A 23,269-nucleotide genomic window follows, 5' to 3' on the forward strand; every position below is an offset into this window, starting at 1 on the left:
TGGGTACTTCAGTTACATTGTCCATAGAGTTAGAAAACAAAGGAGTGTGCTACTGAGAATAGAGGGCCGGATGGGCCAGCTTATACTTAAACAAATATCACTGATACCTGACAGATCCAAGATGAGTGACAGTGGATATATCCAGGGGTCTGAGTCAGCACAAAATGGTGGACACTAGCTCACCCAAGAATCCCAAAGTAAATGGTGATATAATTTGTTATCAAACTACTTGTGATGATTTGAATGCTTGGCCCAGGGAGTGGCACTATTAGGAGGTGTGGCCTTGTTGGAGTAGGATTGACCTTGTTGGAAGAAGTGTGCACTGTGGGGGTGGGAAATGAGACCCTCATTCTAACCCCATGGGAGTAAGTCTTCTCCTAGCAACCCTCGGATGAAGATGTAGAACTCTCAGCTCCTCCTGCACCATGCCTGCCTGGATGCTGCCATGTTCTCACCTTGATGATAATGGACTGAACCTCTGAACCTGTAAGCCAGCCCCAGTTAATTGTTTTCTTTATAAGAATTGCCTTGGTCATGGTGTCTGTTCACATCAGTAAAACCCTAACTAAGGCACAACTTTGGGCCGAGCACCACTTTTATATGAATATGGCATTGAGATCAAGAGCATTTGCCTGTACCTTCACCAGCCTGCTTGTGTGTCCATCTGTAGGGCTGTGTGTCCCTCTGTAGGCCTGCCTGCCTACGTCTACGTACCTTGGTTGTGGTCTACATGTGTCTTTGCCTTCAAAGACATGTGCCTAGTGGCCTGTGACAGCCATCACCTGGGTAAATAAAGGCTGCCATGCCTGTCTACAGCTCCTTGCATCTTCTTTAGCCTTTTGCCCTCCCGTGACTCACATCCTTTCGTGGATTTGGAACTTGAACCTCACAAAGAGCTTAATGGTTATTAAAGCTATAGAAAGCTATATTTAAGAAGTAAAAAGATCTGGGCCTGGTGACTCATGTCTTTAATCCCAGCACTTGGTAGGCAGAGGCAGGTGAATTTCTGAGTTCGAGGCCAGCCTGGTCTACAGAGTGAGTTCCAGGACAGCCAGGGCTACACAGAGAAACCCTGTCTCGAAAAAAACAAAATAAAGAGGAAAAAAAAGAAGAAGAAGGTAAAAGGAGAGCAGATTTGGTTTCATTTGATTTCAACACTCAGGAGACAGAGGCAGGTGGGTCTTTGAGACATCAAGGACAGCTTAGCCAGTATGAGGCTAAGCAGATATACATGTGAGATGTTGTCTCAAAAGAAAAAAAAAGAGGAGAAATTACCCAAGGAGCTAAAGGGAACTGCAACCCTATAGGTGGAACAACAATATGAACTAACCAGTACCCGGGAGCTCTCGTCTTTAGCTGCATATGTATCAAAAGATGGCCTAGTCGGCCATCACTGCAAAGAGAGGCCCATTGGACTTGCAAACTTTATATGCCCCAGTACAGGGGAACACCAGGGCCAAAAAGGGGGAGTGGGTGGGTAGGGGATTGGGGGGGTGGGTATGGGGGACCTTTGGGATAGCATTGAAAATGTAAACGAGGAAAATACCTAATTACAAAATTGTAAAAAAAAAAAAAAAAGAAAAGAAAAGAAAAGAAAAGAAAAGAAAGAGGAGGGGGAGGAGGGGGGAAGAGGGGGGAAGAGGAGGAGGTGGGAGGGAGAGGGGACTGGAAATAAAAAAGTAGAAATGAGAGAGAAACCATGAGATGAGGACAAGAGAGAGAACTCAAGAAAGAAACAGGTGCAAAGGAAGAGACCAATCATAACTGACAAAACCAGCTCCAAAACAAAACAATCAAGAATTGAACATAGCTGCCATTACCCCACAACATAAACACCCATGTTTTCCTGCCATTTAGGATTTAGCCTATGTATTGAGAGCAAAGCCACAGTCCCTCCAAGACAACCTTGAAATGCACTGACTTGGCATTGTTCAGACAGAGAACGCGGCTTCTTTTCCAGCCTCAGACAATGTCATCTTTGGCTGAGTTCTTGCCTAGATACATCTCCGGCTGAAATGCGGTTTCCCAATTTCCCTTTTACATTCCAGACCTTGACTCAAGCTTGTGAGTCTTTTTTAAAGGCTATCAGTGGTTCCTAAAATTGAGGAACCTATTAACAAGGTCCCTTGGGCTAGTTTTCAGACAGTCCTTGACCGGTCTGAGAGGTATTCATTAGTTTCTTTGTCTTGCTTACAGATTCAGTTTCCTGGTGATAGGAGTTCATATCATAGTCTATGGTTACTAGAAATCTTCATACATGATGTCTGGAAGTGACCCGGGTCTTTAGAGAAGTTCGTGTTGGGCTGTGTTGCTTCCTGATGCCCCTTTCTGCACATATCCTTTTTGCTCCAAGGGGGACACTGGCTACAAAGCCTCTCTCTCTCTCCTCCTCTTCCTCTTCTCTCTTTCCTCCTCAGCTCTCTTTATTCTATATCTTAGGCCTGCAGGACTTTATACACACTCTTTAGTGAGACAGCTTTCTTTTGTCAGAAATCTTGTAAGAGTAGTTAGGAATAATATATGGTAAACATTTCACAGGACAACCTCGAAACCGTGTATCATCTCAGGGGAACACAGAAGTCATGAGGACAGCTGAGAACCCACACAGGACATGGCTCCTTCCAGACACTTAAGCCTCAGCCTTGTAGCAAGCCCCCAAACCATTTAAGGAGATGACCAGCAATTTCTCTTCTCTGTTTATATATGGAAGTGCTCGTTTGACTTGCAAAAAAGAAGACAAAAATGTCATTTTATGATTATGATGTTATAACAGAAATGTAGGAGTGTGAAACTTATAATGTTATAGACAAATTTAGTATGAAATGCAAATATCACAGTAGAGCAGGCTGGGTGTCTCAATCTCAGCCTAAGCTGGGACAGGATCCCTGCCTTCCTAGTTCAGCTCACTAAAGAGCCCAGTGCTCAGGAGGAAAGTGGTAAGAGGGTGATAATTCCAGGGGACCTGGGGTGATTTTCACCTCATAAATCTTTCTTAACTCCTCTCGGGAGTTAATATTTACAGTAGTGACTTGTCCCTGTACTATTAACAGTTGCTACTTGGGATAATACAGACTGCTACTTAAAGTGACCGAGATAGCTTGAAAACACATGACAACCTCCATACCTGATCCTTCAAAGGACCCCAGCACCATGAGAAAAGCATACATTGCTTTTCTCATTTCTTTACTTCATTGGTTTTCCACAATTATTGACTACAATTGGTCCTGCACTAGATATTGGTGACCAAACAGTAGTAGATGAAGAGACTTCAAAATTCTTAGAGCCTACATCTTGTAGTAGAGACAGAAATTAAGTTAATAGTTAATTATACACACACACACACACACACACACACACACACACACACACACACACACACACACACACACATATTTCGTTATTCAAGACAGGGTTTCTCTGTGTAGCCCTGGCTGTCCTGGAACTCACTCTGTAGTGGTCTAACCTCCAACTCAGAGGTCCACCTGCCTCTGCCTCTCTGCCTCTGCCTCTGCCTCTGCCTCTGCCTCTGCCTCTGCCTCTGCCTCTGCCTCTGCCTCTGCCTCTGCCTCTGCCTCTGCCTCTGCCTCTGCCTCTGCCTCCTCTGCCTCTGCCTCCTCTGCCTCTGCCTCCTCTGCCTCTGCCTCCTCTGCCTCTGCCTCCTCTGCCTCTGCCTCCTCTGCCTCTGCCGCCTCTGCCTCTGCCGCCTCTGCCTCTGCCGCCTCGCCGCCTCTGCCTCTGCCTCTGCCTCTGCCTCTGCCTCTGCCTCTGCCTCTGCCTCTGCCTCTGCCTCTGCCTCTGCCTCTGCCTCTGCCTCTGCCTCTGCCTCTGCCTCTGCCTACTCTGCCTCTGCCTCTGCCTACTCTGCCTCTGCCTCTGCCTCTGCCTCCTCTGCCTCCTCTGCCTCTGCCTCTGCCTCTCTGCCTCCTCTGCCTCTGCCTCCTGCCTCTCTGCCCCCCTCTGCCCCCCTCTGCCCCCCCTGCTCCCCCTCTGCCCCCCCTGCTCCCCCTCTGCCCCCCTCTGCCCGCCCCTCTGCCCGCCCCTCTGCCCGCCTCTGCCCGCCTCTACCCGCCTCTGCGCCTCTGTGCCTCTGCGCCTCTGCCTCTGCCTCTGCCTCCTGAGTGCTGGGATTAAAGGTGTGCAGCATCATCACCCAGCCTTGTTTTAATATTTTGATAGTGAATTGAGGTACATTTTTCTTGGCATCTCTTCCACAATCATTTCCACCTACCACACCATCTCCATTCATTCCGCCAATATAGTCCCAGAGAAGGAGAATGATAAACATCTGTTAAAGAGACAGATGACAAAAGGGAAACACTCCCCACACAGGTAGGGCTTTTCATTAAAGGCAGAAGTATACAGAGCTGGGGAAATGCCTTAGTTGGTAAGTTCTTTCCACACATGCATGAGGATCTGAATTTATATCCTTAGCACCCACATAGAGGCCCACATCTGTAATCCCAGGGGTAGTGTGTAGACAGGCAGGTCCCTGGAGTCCATCATCAGGCAGCCTAGCAGAACTGGTGAGCTCATACTTCGCTGAGAGAAGCTGTCTTGAAAAACAGAGCGATTGAGGAAGATACCTGATGTGAACCTCTGGTGTAAACAAACATGTACACACACACACACACACACACACACACACACATACACACACATACACACACACACACATACACACACACACACATACACACATACACACATACACACACACACATACACCATACACACACACATACACATACACATACACACACACACATACACACACACACATACACACATACACACACACACATACACCATACACACACACACACACACACACACACACGCGCGTGCGCGCGCGCTCGCAGAGTTTGAAAGGTTGTAATAGAAGTCTTTGGATAAAGAGAGTGGTGACATTAGACCCTGACCTAGTGTTCTTTCTGATGCTGTAATAAAATACAAAACCCAAGCAGGAGAGAAGGGTTCATCTGAAACTTCTAGGTAACAGTCCGTCTCACCTAGGGAAGCTGGGGCACCTGTTCAAGGCAGGAACCTAGAGGCAGAGACCACAGAGAAACACTGTTTCCTGGATCACTCTATGGCTTGAACCTCAGCTTCTCTTGTGTGTGTGTGTGTGTGTGTGTGTGTGTGTGTGTGTGTGTGTGTGTGTATGTGTGTGTGTGTGTGTATGTGTGTATGTGTGTGTGTATGTGTGTGTGTATGTGTGTGTGTATGTGTGTGTATGTGTGTGTATGTGTGTGTGTATGTGTGTATGTATGTGTGTGTATGTGTGTGTATGTGTGTGTGTATGTGTGTGTATGTGTGTGTGTATGTGTGTGTATGTGTGTGTATGTGTGTATGTGTATGTGTGTATGTATGTGTGTGTGTATGTGTGTATGTGTATTTGTGTGTGTGTATGTGTGTGTGTGTGTATGTGTATGTGTGTATGTGTGTGTGTGTGTATGTGTGTGTGTATGTGTGTGTGTGTGTGTGTTTAACTGAGGAATACCTGCCCAGTGGGTGCTGGGCCCTCCCACAGCAATCCTTAATCAAGAAATGCCCTAGAGACATGAGTACAGACCGATCTGATGAAAGTTATTACTTAGATAAGGCTCCCTTTTCTCAAGTGACTCTAGTTTATGCCAAGTTGACAAAAGCCAGCATATCTGCAAAGCACTGGGTATACAGGCACACATGACCCCAGAAGGCTGCCTTTGTTTTATATTGTGGGCTGGGGATACAAAACTCAGCTTGCAGCCGGGCATGGTGGCACACGCCTTTAATTCCAGCACTCGGTAAAATCCAAAAAACAAACAAACAAACAGCTAACTCAGCTTGCACAGTAAACACATTACCCACTCTATCATCACCTAGCCCCTCATTTTAAAGATTTATTTATGTTTATGTGTATGGTGATTTGCCTGTGTGTGTATATATATATATATATATCATGTGCATGCCTGGTGCCCTTGGAGGCCAGAAGAGGGTATCAGGTCCCCTGAAACTGGAGTTACAGACCATTGTGAGCTGCGGTGCTGGGGACTAAACCTGAGTCCTCTGGAAGAGCTCTTACCTGCTGAGCCAGCTCTCCAGCCCCAGGCCCTCATTTTCAATCTGATTAACAATCTGCCTCATATTCTTCCAGTGCTGTTTTTACTGTTAAACGTAAGTCTCACAGTTTGATTTTTCTTGTTGTCCCTCTTTAGTGCCTTGTTTTGCATTTAGTGAATAATCCTAGTAGGATTTTAATTTTTTCATGTTGTTCATTATTTATAGTATTTATAGTATTTTCTTATATCTCTGATTGGATCTACTCTAACTTAATTCTGGTAATATAGAGAAAAATGACTCCTATATGTGTGTTTTTTTTCCCCTTTGCGATGGCTTCCTACAATACTCCTCTTTCCCCTTCACTCACTTCCTCCTCTTGCCCTCCTCCCCTCTCTTCTGCTTCTCCTCCTCCTCTTCCCTTCCTCTTGGAACTGAACCCAAGGCCTTGTGCATGTTAAACAGGTGCTCTGCCACTGAGAGACACCCCATCTATCCCTGAATCACAGTCCATAGTTTCAGCAGGACTCAGATTTAAGCTACCTAACAAGGCTACATGTGCTCCCCAAGGTACCCCTGAGTGGCTTTCCAGTTGCCCATTTGAAATGTTACAAATTTTCATTTTCTCCGGGGCCCTGCAAATACTACAGACAGCCCTGTTTATAACAAGCCGTTGGTGAGTGAGTCTGATGAAAAGCCAAGCTTGAGATACACAGGAGCAACTGACCCAAAAGATTCCAGCCAGTGAGAGGTGGTGCAGCCCTGGAGCGAGTCTAGGATGTGCGGGTGCCGCCCTCTAGCGCTTCCTGCCTTGTGTCTAGTCATCGCCCTGCACCAGAACTAATTGGCCTGAAGCTCAGGCAGTCCCACTGTCTGACACCACGCTGAGGTTTCCTGTCGAACTTACAGAAATTCTGGGCTTTGGTTATTAACAAAGACGCTCACGTATATTTAAAAAAAAAAAATCCCTGTTCTCAGAACTTTAAAGCATTCTAGGTGTTTGTTAGTCTTTTATGAGCAGAAGACATAGGAAGGCTCCTGTAAATGCTCTGCAGGAACTGCCTGTCTCTTCTGCCTGCTTTCTTTAAAGGCTTGTGAACCTCGGCCGCCACCGGGCGTGACAATGGAAGCAGGGTCCGCCTTAAACTTGTTTCCTAGAAACAAATGAGTAAGGGTCTCTTACTGCGCCCCCATCGCCAGAGTCAACAGGGGCGTGTCATAGGCTTCATCCTCCCTGTTTCCTGTTCAGACAGAAGGCAGAACAGATGTGATGATACACACACACACACACACACACACACACACACACACACACACACACACAACCAAAATGGCCTCGCTGTGTCCACTGTATGAACGGCACCTTTCTTCAGGAACTCTGTGTCCTCTGTGCTCTCCACAATGACATCTTCTGCCTGCAAGTGACAAACCAGCACAGAAGCCCACACCACAGGGTGGTCTGCACATGGTTCCAACTCCTTAGCCGGGAGACAGAAGAGCAGCAGCCCCAGGGAGGTTGTTGAGGGCCCTGCCAGCTCCTCCCTGGCAGCCACCTGCCTTTTCTGGAGGCCTGTGTAGTAACTTCATGTGGCCTCAGCTATCAGGATTTGTGATTTCTTATGCGTTTGAGAACCTTTTATTTGGCTTAGAAGCTGTCCTCCTTTGGGTTACTATTGCTGTGAACAAAGCAAATTCGGGAGGAAAAGGTTCGTTTGGCTTGAGCTTCCCCATCATAGTTCATCATTGAAGGAAGTCAGAACAGGAATTCAAACAGTGCAAGAACTCAGAGGCAGGGGCTGGTACAGAGGTCACGGAGGGGTGCTCCTTACTGGTTTGCTCCTCATGCCTTGCTCAGCCTGCTTTCTTTCTTTCTTTCTTTCTTTCTTTCTTTCTTTCTTTCTTTCTTTCTTTCTTTCTTTCTTTCTTATATTTTTTGTGGTTCCCCATAGCTTAATTTTTATTATTTATTTACTTTTTATTTTTTAAAGATTTATTTTATTTATTTTTATGTATATGAGTACACTGTAGCTGTACAGATGGTTGTGGGGAATTGAATTTTTTAGGACCTCTGCTCACTCAGTCCCTGCTCGCTCCGGCCCAAACATTTATTTATTTAGTAAATATAAGTACACTGTAGCTGCCTTCAGACGCACCAGAAGAGGGTGTCAGATCTCATTACAGATGGTTGTGAGACACCATGTTGATTGCTGGGATTTGAACTCAGGACCTTCAGAAGAACAGTCAGTGCTCTTACCCGCTGAGCCATCTCACCAGCCCAGTTTAATTTTTATTTATTAATTAATTTATTCACTCTACAGGACCCCTCCCCAGTCACAGATTCTTCCCTCACTCCCTCCTCTCCTCCCCTTCTCTTCTAAGAAGGGGAGCCCCTCCCTGGGTATCACACACACACACACACACATCAAGTAACTGCAGGACTAGGTGCATCCTCTCCCACTGAGGACAAACAAAGCAGTCCAGTTAGGGGAACAAAGTCCACAGGCAGGCAACAGAGTCAGGGACAGCCCCCACTCCAGTTGTTGGGGGACCCACATGAAGACCAAGCTGCACATCTGCTACACATGTGCAGGGGGCCTAGGTCCAGCCCATGCTCTCTCTTTGGTTGGTGGCTCAGTCTCTGGAGCCCCCAAGGGTCCAGGTTAGTTGACTCTGTGGTCTTCCTGTGGAGTCCTTATCTTCTTCAGGTCCCTGAAGCCTTCCCTCATCCTGTTTTCTTCTAGATGTGAGAACCACCAGCCTGGGGTGACCCCACCCACAGTGGGTGGGGCCCTTCCCCATCAATTACTAATTAAGAAAATGCCCCACAGGCTTGCCTACAAGCCTGATGTAATGGAGGCATTTTCTCAATTGAGGCTCCCTCCTCTCTAATGACTCTAGCTTGTGTCAAGTTAACATAAAACCAGCCAGGACAGAGGCCAATTTCCAAGAAATGCATGCTGGGGTTCTTAGCCCACAATCTGTCTTGTTTCCAGTCTGTGCTGAACAGTCTTATGTAAACTTGGCACAGAGTCAATGAAGAGAGGCAGCCTTCCTGGCTTGACCCCTGCACAAGAGCATCTCACTAACCCTACACTGCTCATGTGCTTCTGGGCAAAGTTGGAAGCCACTCCAGTGACTTCACACAATCAGGGGATGAGCCTGGACCCTGAGTTGTCCACAAGAGTCTTAGAACAAAATAAATAGGAACTTGATGCATCAGAAAGCAAGCACAAGGGGGTTAGCCTGAAGCCTGAGGTTGATACTGGTCCCCAGGTCTGGCAGAGGTTGAAAATAACCTCTGCCCTGGCTAATTTCAGAGGTACCGGAGATTTAAAGGAGTCCCTGCTTTAAAAAGAAGCCTTGTCAAGGATGTCTGGCCATAAAGACTGGCAGATGAGAGCTGAGATGATAGCTCAGTCCATAAAGCAGTTGCCTTACCTCATAAAATAGGAGGACCTGAGTTCGAGGCCCAGAACCCACATTTTAAAAAGCAGGACATGGTGGTAAATACTTGTAATCTCAGCACCAGAGAGACAAAGGTAGACAGACATTTGGACTCCCTAGCCAGCCAGCCTAGTTGGTGAGCTCAAGGCCAGTGAGAGAATCTGTCTCAAAAAACAAGGTGGATAGTATCATTAGATTGACAGTCAAAGCTGTCCTCTAGCCCCCTATGCGCACACACACACACACACACACACACACACACACACACACACACACACACAAACTTCAGAGAGGTCCTGAAAGACTGAAAGAGATCTCTGCCAGAGATTTAAAGTTTGAGAGATTATAAACATTTCCATCCTATAATATATTTGTAATATATGTCAAATTATGGTTTCCTGGATTTATTATGCCAGAGCAATAGGGTGCAGAAGTGAAAGGATTAAAAAAAAATTGACCCTACTCTGGTGGCATGAATAAAAATGGCCCCCATAGGCCCATGGGTAGTGGGGGTGGGGCACTATTCGGAGGTGTGGCTTTGTTGGAGGAGGTGTGGCTTTGTTGGAGGAAGGAAGTATGTGAGTAGGGGATGGGCTTTGAGGTCTCAGAAGCTCAACCACTTCTCTTTCTGATGCCTGTGGATCAAAATGTTGAACTCTCATCTACCTCTTCAGCACCATGTCTGCTTGCAAGCCACCATGATGGCAATGGGCTAAACCTCTGGACTGTAAGCCAGCCCCAATTAAATGTTGTCCTTTATAAGAGTTGCAGTGGTTATGGTGTCTGTTCACAGCAAGAGAAACCCTAAGTCACCTGCCAAGAGGCCCCCCTGTCAGCCGTCCCTAGGACCCCAGTGGAGCATACCCCTAAAATGCTCGTGTCTACCTGTTTAACCTCTTAAACTTGTGGCCCAGAACGCTGAGCTAAGCATGACCAAAACCAGTCAACTGTCCTTTCATGAACTGTCCTGGTTGGGTTTTGTTTTGTTTTTATCAACTTGACACAAGCTAAAGTCATTTGAGAAAAGGAAATTACAACTAAGAAAATGACTCCATAGGTTGGTCTATAGGCAATCTTGTGTGTTATTTTCTTTTTCTTTTTTTTTTTTTTAATCATGCAGGAGTTCTGAGTTTTTTATTTTGTTTTGTTTCTTACTTCTTTGACAACAGCACACTTATTCAGATGCATAATCCTGCAGTTTTGAAGATGAGTACATTCTACACATGATTTAATGTCTGCTGAGGGCATCCTGTACATGTAAATTAAGTTCTTAAAACTACAAAAAGAAAGATCTTTCAAGCATAAGTACTGTTACAGGTTGGTTAATTTATTAACTGTAGATAATATGTGTAATTTTACAGAGGCAGAAACTAGGACTGAATTGATAAGAGATCCTTAAAATATAATTTCTTACTTACTTAGAAAAATTCCATTAAAAAATTAGAATAGGCTGGGCAGTGGTGACATATACCTTTAATCCCAGTACTAGAGAGGCAAAGGCAGTCAGATCTGTGTTTGAGGCTAGCCAGGTTGACACAGCAATTTCCAAGGACACCCAAGTTTACACAGAGGAATCCTGTCTTGAAAAACCCACAAATTCACAAGAAAATCAAAACCACATTATCTTTTCTATTTTTGTTATGGAGGCAGGCACACTATAGATGATCCTTCCCGAAGAACATAGTGCACTGAAGTGCCTATTCAAAGCGCTTAATAACCTGCTCATATTGATTTCCTCTGTAAATAAAGGTGTTTGGTTCGAGGATGGATCAATTTCAGAACTGTTTCAGCTGCTTGGCTTTGTATTGCTTAGTTATTGATGCAGGAGGGACCAGCCCATTGTAGATGGTGCTACTCCTGGGCAGGTGGTCCTGGGTGGTATGAGAAAGCAGGTTGTGCAAGTCATGGAGAGCAAGGCAGTTATCAGCACCTCTTCATGGCCTCTGACCAGTTCCTGCTGTATTAGGTCCCTGTCCAGCTGGAGTTCTTGGCCTGACTTCCCTCAGTGATGGACTATTAACTGGAAGTGTAAGCTGAATAAAGCCTTTTCCTCCCTAAGTTGCTTTGGTCGGGTCTTTACCACAGCAGTAGAAACCTTAACAAAGACAATGATGCTAAACTGTAACTATTCAGGAACGTGAGCATCCATAGACTATGCTTGTTCCTAATGTGTTTTCTTATGTGACTGTGGGTAGGCCCCCAGATAAAACCTTCAGGCTTCCTTTGTTTGTTGAGGTCATTCCTTTGGAAACTACTCTCCCTGATGGCTAAGCTTCCGAATGTGTGAATCTGTGTGTGTGTGTGTGGGGGGGGGTAGGGGCTGTCACTCTTTTTCAAACCACCACACCACTCTTTAAAAGGAAACCCTGATGTTTAAAATGCACCAATGTATCAATCTCATTTTAGGATTAGTGCTCTGTAATTTTTAAAGGAATTTTGTTTACCATCGAGAAATTCCTAATGAAAGGGTTGGAGATGCAACTCCATGGGAGAATGTTTGCCTGGTATGCGGGGTCCCTGGGCTAGATCTGCGGCACAGCTTTTCTTAAGTCATAATGAAGACATTCTCTGTTATATTCCAGAAGCTTTATCATTTGTTGTGACCTATAATTTCCTATAATCATAGAATAGTCCATTTTCTGTTGCCATAAGAATGCCACAGATGACATAATTGATGAGGAAAACTTATAAAGAAATCATCTATTTCCTCAAGGTTCTGGAGCCTGGTGGCAGCATCTGCCTGACATCTGTGATGGCCATGGTAACACAGAGCAAGCTGAGCACAAGGAGCGTGGCTATAACAAAACATGCAAGCAACAACTTATTAATCCACTGACATGTTAATTCATGAGTGGGTTAATAAATTGACTCGGACCGAGCCTTCATAAGTCAACCACCCTTTTTATTTTTATACAGTCTTGAGAGTGTAATATAATATAATGCAATATATTTAATATACAACTACATTTCTCCCTTCCTCCCTCCAAACCCTCCCATAACCCTTCCTTGTTCTTCTTCAGTTTCGTGGCCTCCTTTTTTGGCTCCTGCAGGCACATACATGTGTGTACATATACATTCCTAAATAGAACCTGCTCACCAATGGACACGCCAAAGTGGATAGAAAAGTCCACAAGGCACCAGCCCTACCCAGAGGCAGCTGAGGGAAGCTGGGAGAGGAGGGCCTCCCCAGGGAAGTTCATAGGAAATGGCTGTCCAGTCCCAAATGGTCACCCTTTAATATCCATGTGCTCCTCTTGTCTCCCCGCCCAGCCCCTTCCTTCTTTTCCCTCTTTATTTTGTGGTCCTGTCTCATAGTAGGACCCATCTCATGATAGAAACTGTATCTCACCATGTATTCTGCCAAAATGAGTCAAAGCACACATAACCAGTTCTGGTTCAGCATGGGATATTTCTTTCTGTCCTCTTTTCTCAACATCTTGTAGTACTCAATTAGTTTCACATGTTGCCCTGCCCCCTCTCCCCACAACCTTATTCTAATTAGCATTTTTACCTAGCATCTTAGACAGGGTCTCTGTTGCTATGGTAAAACCACACAACCAAGAGAAACCTCGGGAAAGAAAGGGCTTATTTCATCCTGTAGCTTGTAGTCCATCGTCCTGGAAAGTTGGGTCAAGAACTCAAGGGACCTGGAAGCGGGAGCTGATGCAGAGGCCATGGAGGAGTGCTGTTTACTAACATGGAGGCATTTTCCCAATTGAGGGTTCTTCCCAAATGACTCTAGCTTGTGTTCAGTTGACAGTAAATTAGCCAGGACACTTAGCTACATCTTACTGTAATTATCATTCTCTTCCAAAAGGCTATTGAAAGTCTTGTTTTTCTCCCAAGAGACCTGCAGCTACTTTGCTCTCTCCAGTGAACTCATTACCTATGCAGTGAAGGTGACAGATGAGAGGAAGAGGAGTCATCCTCTCTGCTGCTCTTAGTGTGGCTAACAATCTTGGCACATAAAGTTTTCCATGCCAAAAAAAAAAAAAAAAAAAAAACAGAATAAAACAAAACAAAACAAACAAGTAAACAAACAAAAAACGGGTTTGGGGGAGCAGATTAGAATAGGGTTATGGCCAGCACAGGGAAGGATCCTGCTGATGTTAGTGTGGGGTTTTGAACTGGGTTGTGATTCTTGCTGTTAAAGGCTGGCATATGTTGGATTGGTCTTTTGAAGACAGAATGGAGTCGGGCACTGAATTTGGGTTTGAGGTTAGGATCAGCCAAGGAGTTTACATTGTATGTTGGAGGTTGGTTCTGAACTTCTAAGACAATTCAGGGAGGGATATATGGTTATGTGCAATTCTGCTCTGATATGGGGAGAGTCTGCTGGGCTGCTTTCTAGGTTCCCTGTGTGAGGCTGTAAGTCTCTCCAGAGCTATCCAAGCAGGGCAGGTGGCCATCCAGGTCCAAGGGAGAAGGAACACCAAAGCCTTCTGTGCTCATTTGGCCATTCAAGCACCTTGTTGGCATTTACCACACCACCCTTCTCTTTCTGGGAATGAGGCTGGAGTTTGATTAGGAGTATGGCTGTAAGGCTGGGCTTGCAGCTAACATTTAAGCTTGCCATAGAGCTATAAAAGGAACCATGCCTGTGCCAGGGCCCCCTTCTGGGGCACCTGGGACTTTGATGGTTCCCTAAGGGTGACTTGGATCAGGCATGTCTGCCTAGTTTGTTGTTCCCTTTTACCTGCTATGTCAGACTGTAGGGGGTCAGTAGTCTGCAGGCATGGGACCCTGGGTAAACTGAGGCTTTTCATGTGATGTGTGGTAGGTGGGGTTCTAAAGAGGGTCGTGAACTCACACCTGACTTTGGTAGATCTTAAAAGAGAGTCTGTCCCTGAGAACAGTTTCTGGCATGCACCTATCTTTGCCATAATTAACTTCTGAACATTCTCAAGTATTGGGGTCACTGGTGTTCTGAATTTTTCCCTATAGAACTCAAGAGCAAATCAAAAGCCTTCATATGTGAGGCTAGTGCTCTGCCACTGGGCAAGACCCTCCTTTTGTGGATATTTAAGACCTGACCAAGTTGTTGAGATCAGGATATACACATGAATCCAAGGCTATCCCATTAACGACAGGCAATAGGATAGAAGTTACAAACCAGATTTAAAGGAGGGAGAAGGGTCAGCATGGTGGTATGCCATTAATTCCAGTTCTCTGGAGGTAGAGACAGGTAGATCTCTTAGAGTTAGAGGTTGACCTGCCTACAGAGTTAGTTCTGAGTCAGCTAGGGCTACATAGTGAGACCCGGGGACTGTGTGGACAGGCATCCTCAAGATGAAAGGTGTGACCCTGTTGTGAGGAGCCCTGGAGTGGTCTGTGCAGGAGCCTCTTCTCCTGCTCTCCATCCTGGCGTGTCTTTTGACTGACCAGGGAAAACCCAAGACCTGCGTCCCCTTCTCCAAGGTCCCCCACGACTTTGGATTTCTCTAGGTTGAACCTTTTCCCTCCAGCTTCCATGTCAACACAGACTTGGGTCTTATCCCTTTGGGATTGCGAGGCCTTGGAGCTCTGCTGGGCAGAACTATGGGGCACTGCTTTGGAAGGAGGAGGCCTTTGCGCCTGACACACATCCTGTACTGCAGAAGCTGGCTGTTTTTTAGGGTGGACCCCTTTTGCATTTGGGGCTGGCAGAGATGGGCATGCGACAGGCTGTTCCTGAAGCAGTGTGCTCTCTGACATGTGTAGACTTCTGAGAAATTCCTGGATGGATTCGCTCTCTAGGTCGGCTGTACCCAGCTCCTTGTATTCTCTCTTTTCCTTTTCAGAAATCCCAAACTGCATTGCTAGGATCTTTTTTTTCAGGTGGAAATTCAGTTTGGCCAAGATATGTGTGTTTATTGGGTAGGGTCTGCATGGGGGAGGCTGACTCTCTGCAGGCACCTTCTCTGTCCTTCTGTCCGCCTCTGCTCCAGGCTGGAACTCTTCTGCAGTGTCCGCAGACACCCCACTGTCATCCTGAGCGCAGGGCTCAAGTGGGGTTATTTGAGTCAGAGCATTTGATGGGCTTTTGACAGCTTTGGGCATCTTCTCTCTGAGTCTAGGTTGGCTAGTGACTGCTGGGGATGCAGGCCTAGAGAGAGCTACACAGTAAAGGGCAGGCAGGCCTGACAGGAAGGCCAGATACTTATGATGTAAAGTTGTCTCCAGTTTCTTAATGGTTTCCTTAGGCAGGGATTGGGGCTTCTTACAGTGTTCAAAGAGAGTACCAGATAAGGTTTGTGTCTCCTGGCTGAGGGTCTTTGGTTTCCAGGGAACAACTTTGTGAAGTAAGTCAGGGTCACTTTTACTTTCTGCCTGTAACTTCCTGCATTGGCCTTGTGGAATCCAAGGGAAGGGAGCCACTGTTGCTAAGCTTCCAGGAATTTTGCATTCCCAAGATTTCCAGACTTGGGCCGGGACCTTGCCCTCCCGGATCTGTTCACATTTGGAATCAACATGGCTTTTCAACATTTCCCTTGTCTTGGCAAACAAGTGTGGCATGGGGATTGTCCCTTTTGCCCGCTGTGAGTGAGAACATGTCACCAGGCCCATTGGCCTCTGGTTTCCCGGGCTGTGAGATGCTCACATTGGGTAAGCTACTGCTGCCACAGGGCAGGGACTGCGGGTCTGTTGAGGAGAGCAGCATATTCATGGAGCGCTGGATCCTCTGGGGCAGCCCCCAGCGGAGGTGAATCAGATGCTTCTGCAGGTGGAATTCCAGCAGCCTTCCTGCGTGCTCTGGGAAGATGTCCCTGGTGGGATGTAAAAAGGGCTTCCTTGCCAAGGAAGTTTTTACTGTCTTAGCCTCACTGGGTGCTTCACACAGCATTCGGCGCTGGTTTTGGAGGAGGAGAGCTGGCAGGCCCCACTGAAGCTTGCTGAGTTGTTTCTTTAGGAGGTGGCGTTCCAGTGCTTCACACTCAGCCAGCGACAGGAACGGGACAGTAATCTGTGCTCCTTCACGCTCACAGGGAGTCTTGCCATTCAGAGAGGTCGGGGAAGAGGGAAAGGCTGACTTACATGGTGTTTTGGGTAAGAAAAGGCCCGAGAGTACCCCTGAGGGCTGAGCATCTGTGGAGGGCTTAGACATATCCTTTTTCTTGCAGGTACCTTGAGAACTCAAGGAAGTAACATCCAAGGACTCACTGTGAAGGGATGGAAAGGTCCCAAACCGTGAAGAATCTTTTTTGATGGTTCTCTGCCGTCACTAATTTCTTTTACTTCTTTTTCATTCCAGCCCTTGACTTTCATAATTAAATTGAGAACATCACAATTTTTCCCTTATCGCTTTACCTTTGGCCCCAAAATATGAGCCAGGCAGAGTTTGGTGAAGGAACTCAAGCCTGATCTTTATCTTTATTGTATAATACACGAGAGACTTCCTTTCTGGTCAAGTGTTTAATTCACATTCTAGGTTGGGGTAAGGAAAACTGACTTGTCTGAAGTAAGTTCAAGTCTCCTTCCCAGGATGAGGGCATTTTTATTTCCTTCATACCTTCTCTTAATAATGTACAGCAGAGACAAAGACGACAGACAACTCATTCGGAGATAGAAAATACATTTTGGGTAGTGCAGTCCCTACCTGTTCATCAAAGAAAATGACAATGCTGTGCTCTTAAAGGGATACAGAGGTTGGGGAGCCTAGAAACTGTCACCATGCAGGGCGGTCTCCAATACCAGAAGAGCATTTCTGAAGTAAACCCTGGGAGCTAGGGTAGGTTTCTGTGGTGAGTGGCATAAGCCAACCTAGGACAGTGCCGAGGGCAATGGCGGGAGTTGCCTAATATTGAGACAGAGCCAAGCTGCCGGGAGCGAGGCCGGAGCTTACTGTCTACAATATGGGGAGCAGTTAATAAGGAGGCCATCACTGACTTCTCAGAGGACGATCTGGGACAATGGATTCCTCGCTTTGACTGTCTTCCATGTCTGTTGGGAGCCGCGCCCACATTCGCCGTTACAAGATGGCGCTGACAGCTGTGTTCTAAGTGGTAAACAAATAATCTGCGCATGTGCCAAGGGTATCTTATGACTACTTGTGCTCTGCCTTCCCCGTGACGTCAACTCGGCCGATGGGCTGCAGCCAATCAGGGAGTGACACGTCCGAGGCGAAGGAGAATGCTCCTTAAGAGGGACGGGGTTTCGTTTTCTCTCTCTCTTGCTTTTCTCTCTCTCTTGCTTCTCGCTCGCTCTTGCTTCTTACACTCTGGCTCCTGAAGATGTAAGCAATAAAGCTTTGCCGCAGAAGATTCTGGTCTGTGGTGTTCTTCCTGGCCGGGCGTGAGAACGCGTCTAATAACAATTGGTGCCGAAATCCGGGACGAGAAAAAACTCGGGACTGGCGCAAGGAAGATCCCTCATTCCAGAACCAGAACTGCGGGTCGCGGTAATAAAGGTTCCCGTAAAGCAGACTGTTAAGAAGGATTCAACTGTATGAATTCAGAACTTTTCAGCTGGGGAACGAGAGTACCAGTGAGTACAGCTTTACGAGGTAAGCCTGGCCTTGAACTTTCTAACGAAATTCAAGACAGTCTATCAGAAGTAAAGTGGAAAATGTTTGGCCTTGAATTTTTTCTAATGTTAGGAGCCCTTTTGTTCCTTTTCACATGTTATCAAGTGGTTAAGATAGGGCGGATTCTAGATGAAATTCAGGACAAGCTATCAGAAGTAAAGCGGGGAGAGAGAGTAGGAGCAAAGAGAAAATATGGTACACAAAATAAGTATACAGGCCTTTCCAAGGGTCTTGAACCCGAGGAAAAGTTAAGGTTAGGTAGGAATACCTGGAGAGAGATTAGAAGAAAAAGAGGAAAAAGGGAAAAGAAGAAAGATCAATTAGCGGAGGTCTCTAGGAGATACTCGTCACTAGATGAGCTCAGGAAGCCAGCTCTTAGTAGTTCTGAAGCAGATGAAGAATTCTCCTCTGAGGAAACAGACTGGGAGGAAGAAGCAGCCCATTACCAGCCAGCTAATTGGTCAAGAAAAAAGCCAAAAGCGGCTGGCGAAGGCCAGTTTGCTGATTGGCCTCAGGGCAGTCGGCTTCAAGGTCCGCCCTATGCGGAGTCCCCGCCCTGCGTAGTGCGTCAGCAATGCGCAGAGAGGCAGTGCGCAGAGAGGCAGTGCGCAGACTCATTCATTCCCAGAGAGGAACAAAGGAAAATACAACAGGCATTTCCGGTCTTTGAAGGAGCCGAGGGTGGGCGTGTCCACGCTCCGGTAGAATACTTACAAATTAAAGAAATTGCCGAGTCGGTCCGTAAATATGGAACCAATGCTAATTTTACCTTGGTGCAGTTAGACAGGCTCGCCGGCATGGCACTAACTCCTGCTGACTGGCAAACGGTTGTAAAAGCCGCTCTCCCTAGTATGGGCAAATATATGGAATGGAGAGCGCTTTGGCACGAAGCTGCACAAGCGCAGGCCCGAGCAAACGCAGCTGCTTTGACTCCAGAGCAGAGAGATTGGACTTTTGACTTGTTAACGGGTCAGGGAGCTTATTCTGCTGATCAGACAAACTACCATTGGGGAGCTTATGCCCAGATTTCTTCCACGGCTATTAGGGCCTGGAAGGCGCTCTCTCGAGCAGGTGAAACCACTGGTCAGTTAACAAAGATAATCCAGGGACCTCAGGAATCCTTCTCAGATTTTGTGGCCAGAATGACAGAGGCAGCAGAGCGTATTTTTGGAGAGTCAGAACAAGCTGCGCCTCTGATAGAACAGCTAATCTATGAGCAAGCCACAAAGGAGTGCCGAGCGGCCATAGCCCCAAGAAAGAACAAAGGCTTACAAGACTGGCTCAGGGTCTGTCGAGAGCTTGGGGGACCTCTCACCAATGCAGGCTTAGCGGCCGCCATCCTCCAATCTCAGAACCGCTCCATGAGCAGAAATGATCAGAGGACATGTTTTAACTGCGGAAAGCCTGGGCATTTTAAGAAAGATTGCAGAGCTCCAGATAAACAGGGAGGGACTCTCACTCTTTGCTCTAAGTGTGGCAAGGGTTATCATAGAACCGACCAGTGTCGCTCTGTGAGGGATATAAAGGGCAGAATTCTTCCCCCACCTGATAGTCAATCAGCTTATGTGCCAAAAAACGGGTCATCGGGCCCTCGGTCCCAGGGCCCTCAAAGATATGGGAACCGGTTTGTCAGGACCCAGGAAGACCCACAAGGGTGGACCTGCGTGCCGCCTCCGACTTCCTACTAATGCCTCAAATGAGTATTCAGCCGGTGCCAGTGGAGCCTATACCATCCTTGCCCCCGGGAACCATGGGCCTTATTCTCGGCCGGGGTTCACTCACCTTACAGGGCTTAGTAGTCCACCCTGGAGTTATGGATTGTCAACATTCCCCTGAAATACAGGTCCTGTGCTCAAGCCCTAAAGGCGTTTTTTCTATTAGTAAAGGAGATAGGATAGCTCAGCTGCTGCTCCTCCCTGATAATACCAGGGAAAAATCTGCAGGACCTGAGATAAAGAAGATGGGCTCCTCAGGAAATGATTCTGCCTATTTGGTTGTATCTTTGAATAATAGACCTAAGCTCTGCCTTAAGATCAACGGAAAAGAGTTTGAAGGCATCCTTGATACCGGAGCAGATAAAAGTATAATTTCTACACATTGGTGGCCCAAAGCATGGCCCACCACAGAGTCATCTCATTCATTACAGGGCCTAGGATATCAATCATGTCCCACTATAAGCTCCGTTGCCTTGACGTGGGAATCCTCTGAAGGACAGCAAGGGAAATTCATACCTTATGTGCTCCCACTCCCGGTTAACCTCTGGGGAAGGGATATTATGCAGCATTTGGGCCTTATTTTGTCCAATGAGAGAGCAGCGTTGGGGGATAATGTCGATATTTCCACTCCCAATGACGGTGATGTATAATGCTCAAGTATCCTCCTGCTTTTTTACCACTAACTGGGAACTGGGTTTAGCCTTAATTCAGACAGCCTTGGCTCTGTCTGGACAGGTCCAGACGACTGACACCATTAACACTTTGTCAGCCTCAGTGACTACAGTCATAGATGAACAGGCCTCAGCTAATGTCAAGATACAGAGAGGTCTCATGCTGGTTAATCAACTCATAGATCTTGTCCAGATACAACTAGATGTATTATGACAAATAACTCAGCAGGGATGTGAACAAAAGTTTCCGGGATTGTGTGTTATTTCCATTCAGTATGTTAAATTTACTAGGACAGCTAATTTGTCAAAAAGTCTTTTTCAGTATATGTTACAGAATTGGATGGCTGAATTTGAACAGATCCTTCGGGAATTGAGACTTCAGGTCAACTCCACGCGCTTGGACCTGTCGCTGACCAAAGGATTACCCAATTGGATCTCCTCAGCATTTTCTTTCTTTAAAAAATGGGTGGGATTAATATTATTTGGAGATACACTTTGCTGTGGATTAGTGTTCCTTCTTTGATTGGTCTGTAAGCTTAAGGCCCAAACTAGGAGAGACAAGGTGGTTATTGCCCAGGCGCTTGCAGGACTAGAACATGGAGCTCCCCCTGATATATGGTTATCTATGCTTAGGCAATAGGTCGCTGGCCACTCAGCTCTTATATCCCATGAGGCTAGACTCATTGCACGGGATACAGTGAGTGTGCTTCAGCAGCCCGAGAGAGTTGCAAGGCTAAACACTGCAATGGAAAGGCTCTGCGGCATATATGAGCCTATTCTAGGGAGACATGTCATCTTTCATGAAGGTTCAGTGTCCTAGTTCCCTTCCCCCAGGCAAAACGACACGGGAGCAGGTCAGGGTTGCTCTGGGTAAAAGCCTGTGAGCCTAAGAGCTAATCCTGTACATGGCTCCTTTACCTACACACTGGGGATTTGACCTCTATCTCCACTCTCATTAATATGGGTGGCCTATTTGCTCTTATTAAAAGGATAGGGGGAGATGTTGGGAGCCGCGCCCACATTCGCCGTTACAAGATGGCGCTGACAGCTGTGTTCTAAGTGGTAAAGAAATAATCTGCGCATGTGCCAAGGGTATCTTATGACTACTTGTGCTCTGCCTTCCCCGTGACGTCAACTCGGCCGATGGGCTGCAGCCAATCAGGGAGTGACACGTCCGAGGCGAAGGAGAATGCTCCTTAAGAGGGACGGGGTTTCGTTTTCTCTCTCTCTTGCTTTTCTCTCTCTCTTGCTTCTCGCTCGCTCTTGCTTCTTACACTCTGGCTCCTGAAGATGTAAGCAATAAAGCTTTGCCGCAGAAGATTCTGGTCTGTGGTGTTCTTCCTGGCCGGGCGTGAGAACGCGTCTAATAACACATGTCCTGCTCAGAGTCTGTCTCCATGAAGACTTCTGGAGGTGGGTCTGGGAACTGGAGCTCAGGGGACTCCCGGGGACTGTGTGGACAGGCATCCTCAAGATGAAAGGTGTGACCCTGTTGTGAGGAGCCCTGGAGTGGTCTGTGCAGGAGCCTCTTCTCCTGCTCTCCATCCTGGCGTGTCTTTTGACTGACCAGGGAAAACCCAAGACCTGCGTCCCCTTCTCCAAGGTCCCCCACGACTTTGGATTTCTCTAGGTTGAACCTTTTCCCTCCAGCTTCCATGTCAACACAGACTTGGGTCTTATCCCTTTGGGATTGCGAGGCCTTGGAGCTCTGCTGGGCAGAACTATGGGGCACTGCTTTGGAAGGAGGAGGCCTTTGCGCCTGACACACATCCTGTACTGCAGAAGCTGGCTGTTTTTTAGGGTGGACCCCTTTTGCATTTGGGGCTGGCAGAGATGGGCATGCGACAGGCTGTTCCTGAAGCAGTGTGCTCTCTGACATGTGTAGACTTCTGAGAAATTCCTGGATGGATTCGCTCTCTAGGTCGGCTGTACCCAGCTCCTTGTATTCTCTCTTTTCCTTTTCAGAAATCCCAAACTGCATTGCTAGGATCTTTTTTTTTCAGGTGGAAATTCAGTTTGGCCAAGATATGTGTGTTTATTGGGTAGGGTCTGCATGGGGGAGGCTGACTCTCTGCAGGCACCTTCTCTGTCCTTCTGTCTGCCTCTGCTCCAGGCTGGAACTCTTCTGCAGTGTCCGCAGACACCCCACTGTCATCCTGAGTGCAGGGCTCAAGTGGGGTTATTTGAGTCAGAGCATTTGATGGGCTTTTGACAGCTTTGGGCATCTTCTCTCTGAGTCTAGGTTGGCTAGTGACTGCTGGGGATGCAGGCCTAGAGAGAGCTACACAGTAAAGGGCAGGCAGGCCTGACAGGAAGGCCAGATACTTATGATGTAAAGTTGTCTCCAGTTTCTTAATGGTTTCCTTAGGCAGGGATTGGGGCTTCTTACAGTGTTCAAAGAGAGTACCAGATAAGGTTTGTGTCTCCTGGCTGAGGGTCTTTGGTTTCCAGGGAACAACTTTGTGAAGTAAGTCAGGGTCACTTTTACTTTCTGCCTGTAACTTCCTGCATTGGCCTTGTGGAATCCAAGGGAAGGGAGCCACTGTTGCTAAGCTTCCAGGAATTTTGCATTCCCAAGATTTCCAGACTTGGGCCGGGACCTTGCCCTCCTGGATCTGTTCACATTTGGAATCAACATGGCTTTTCAACATTTCCCTTGTCTTGGCAAACAAGTGTGGCATGGGGATTGTCCCTTTGCCCGCTGTGAGTGAGAACATGTCACCAGGCCCATTGGCCTCTGGTTTCCCGGGCTGTGAGATGCTCACATTGGGTAAGCTACTGCTGCCACAGGGCAGGGACTGCGGGTCTGTTGAGGAGAGCAGCATATTCATGGAGCGCTGGATCCTCTGGGGCAGCCCCCAGCGGAGGTGAATCAGCTGCTTCTGCAGGTGGAATTC

The 23,269-nt window shown here is 47.0% G+C and overlaps 2 pseudogenes across 1 annotated transcript; both read right to left on the reverse strand.

The window, feature by feature from the left end:
- Positions 1–10,789: 10,789 nt before the first annotated feature.
- Gm46857 lies at positions 10,790–16,681 on the reverse strand (annotated as a pseudogene).
- A 179-nt stretch (positions 16,682–16,860) lies between these two features.
- Gm46892 lies at positions 16,861–23,263 on the reverse strand (annotated as a pseudogene). Its single transcript, XR_001784558.2, has 2 exons — positions 21,748–23,263; positions 16,861–17,401 (listed from the first exon to the last, which is right to left on the reverse strand). The product of XR_001784558.2 is annotated as a predicted gene, 46892 (transcript).
- Between the last annotated feature and the right edge of the window lie 6 nt (positions 23,264–23,269).

Source organism: Mus musculus, chromosome 4 (genome assembly GCF_000001635.26).
Source record: "Mus musculus strain C57BL/6J chromosome 4, GRCm38.p6 C57BL/6J".
Lineage (NCBI taxonomy): Eukaryota > Metazoa > Chordata > Mammalia > Rodentia > Muridae > Mus > Mus musculus.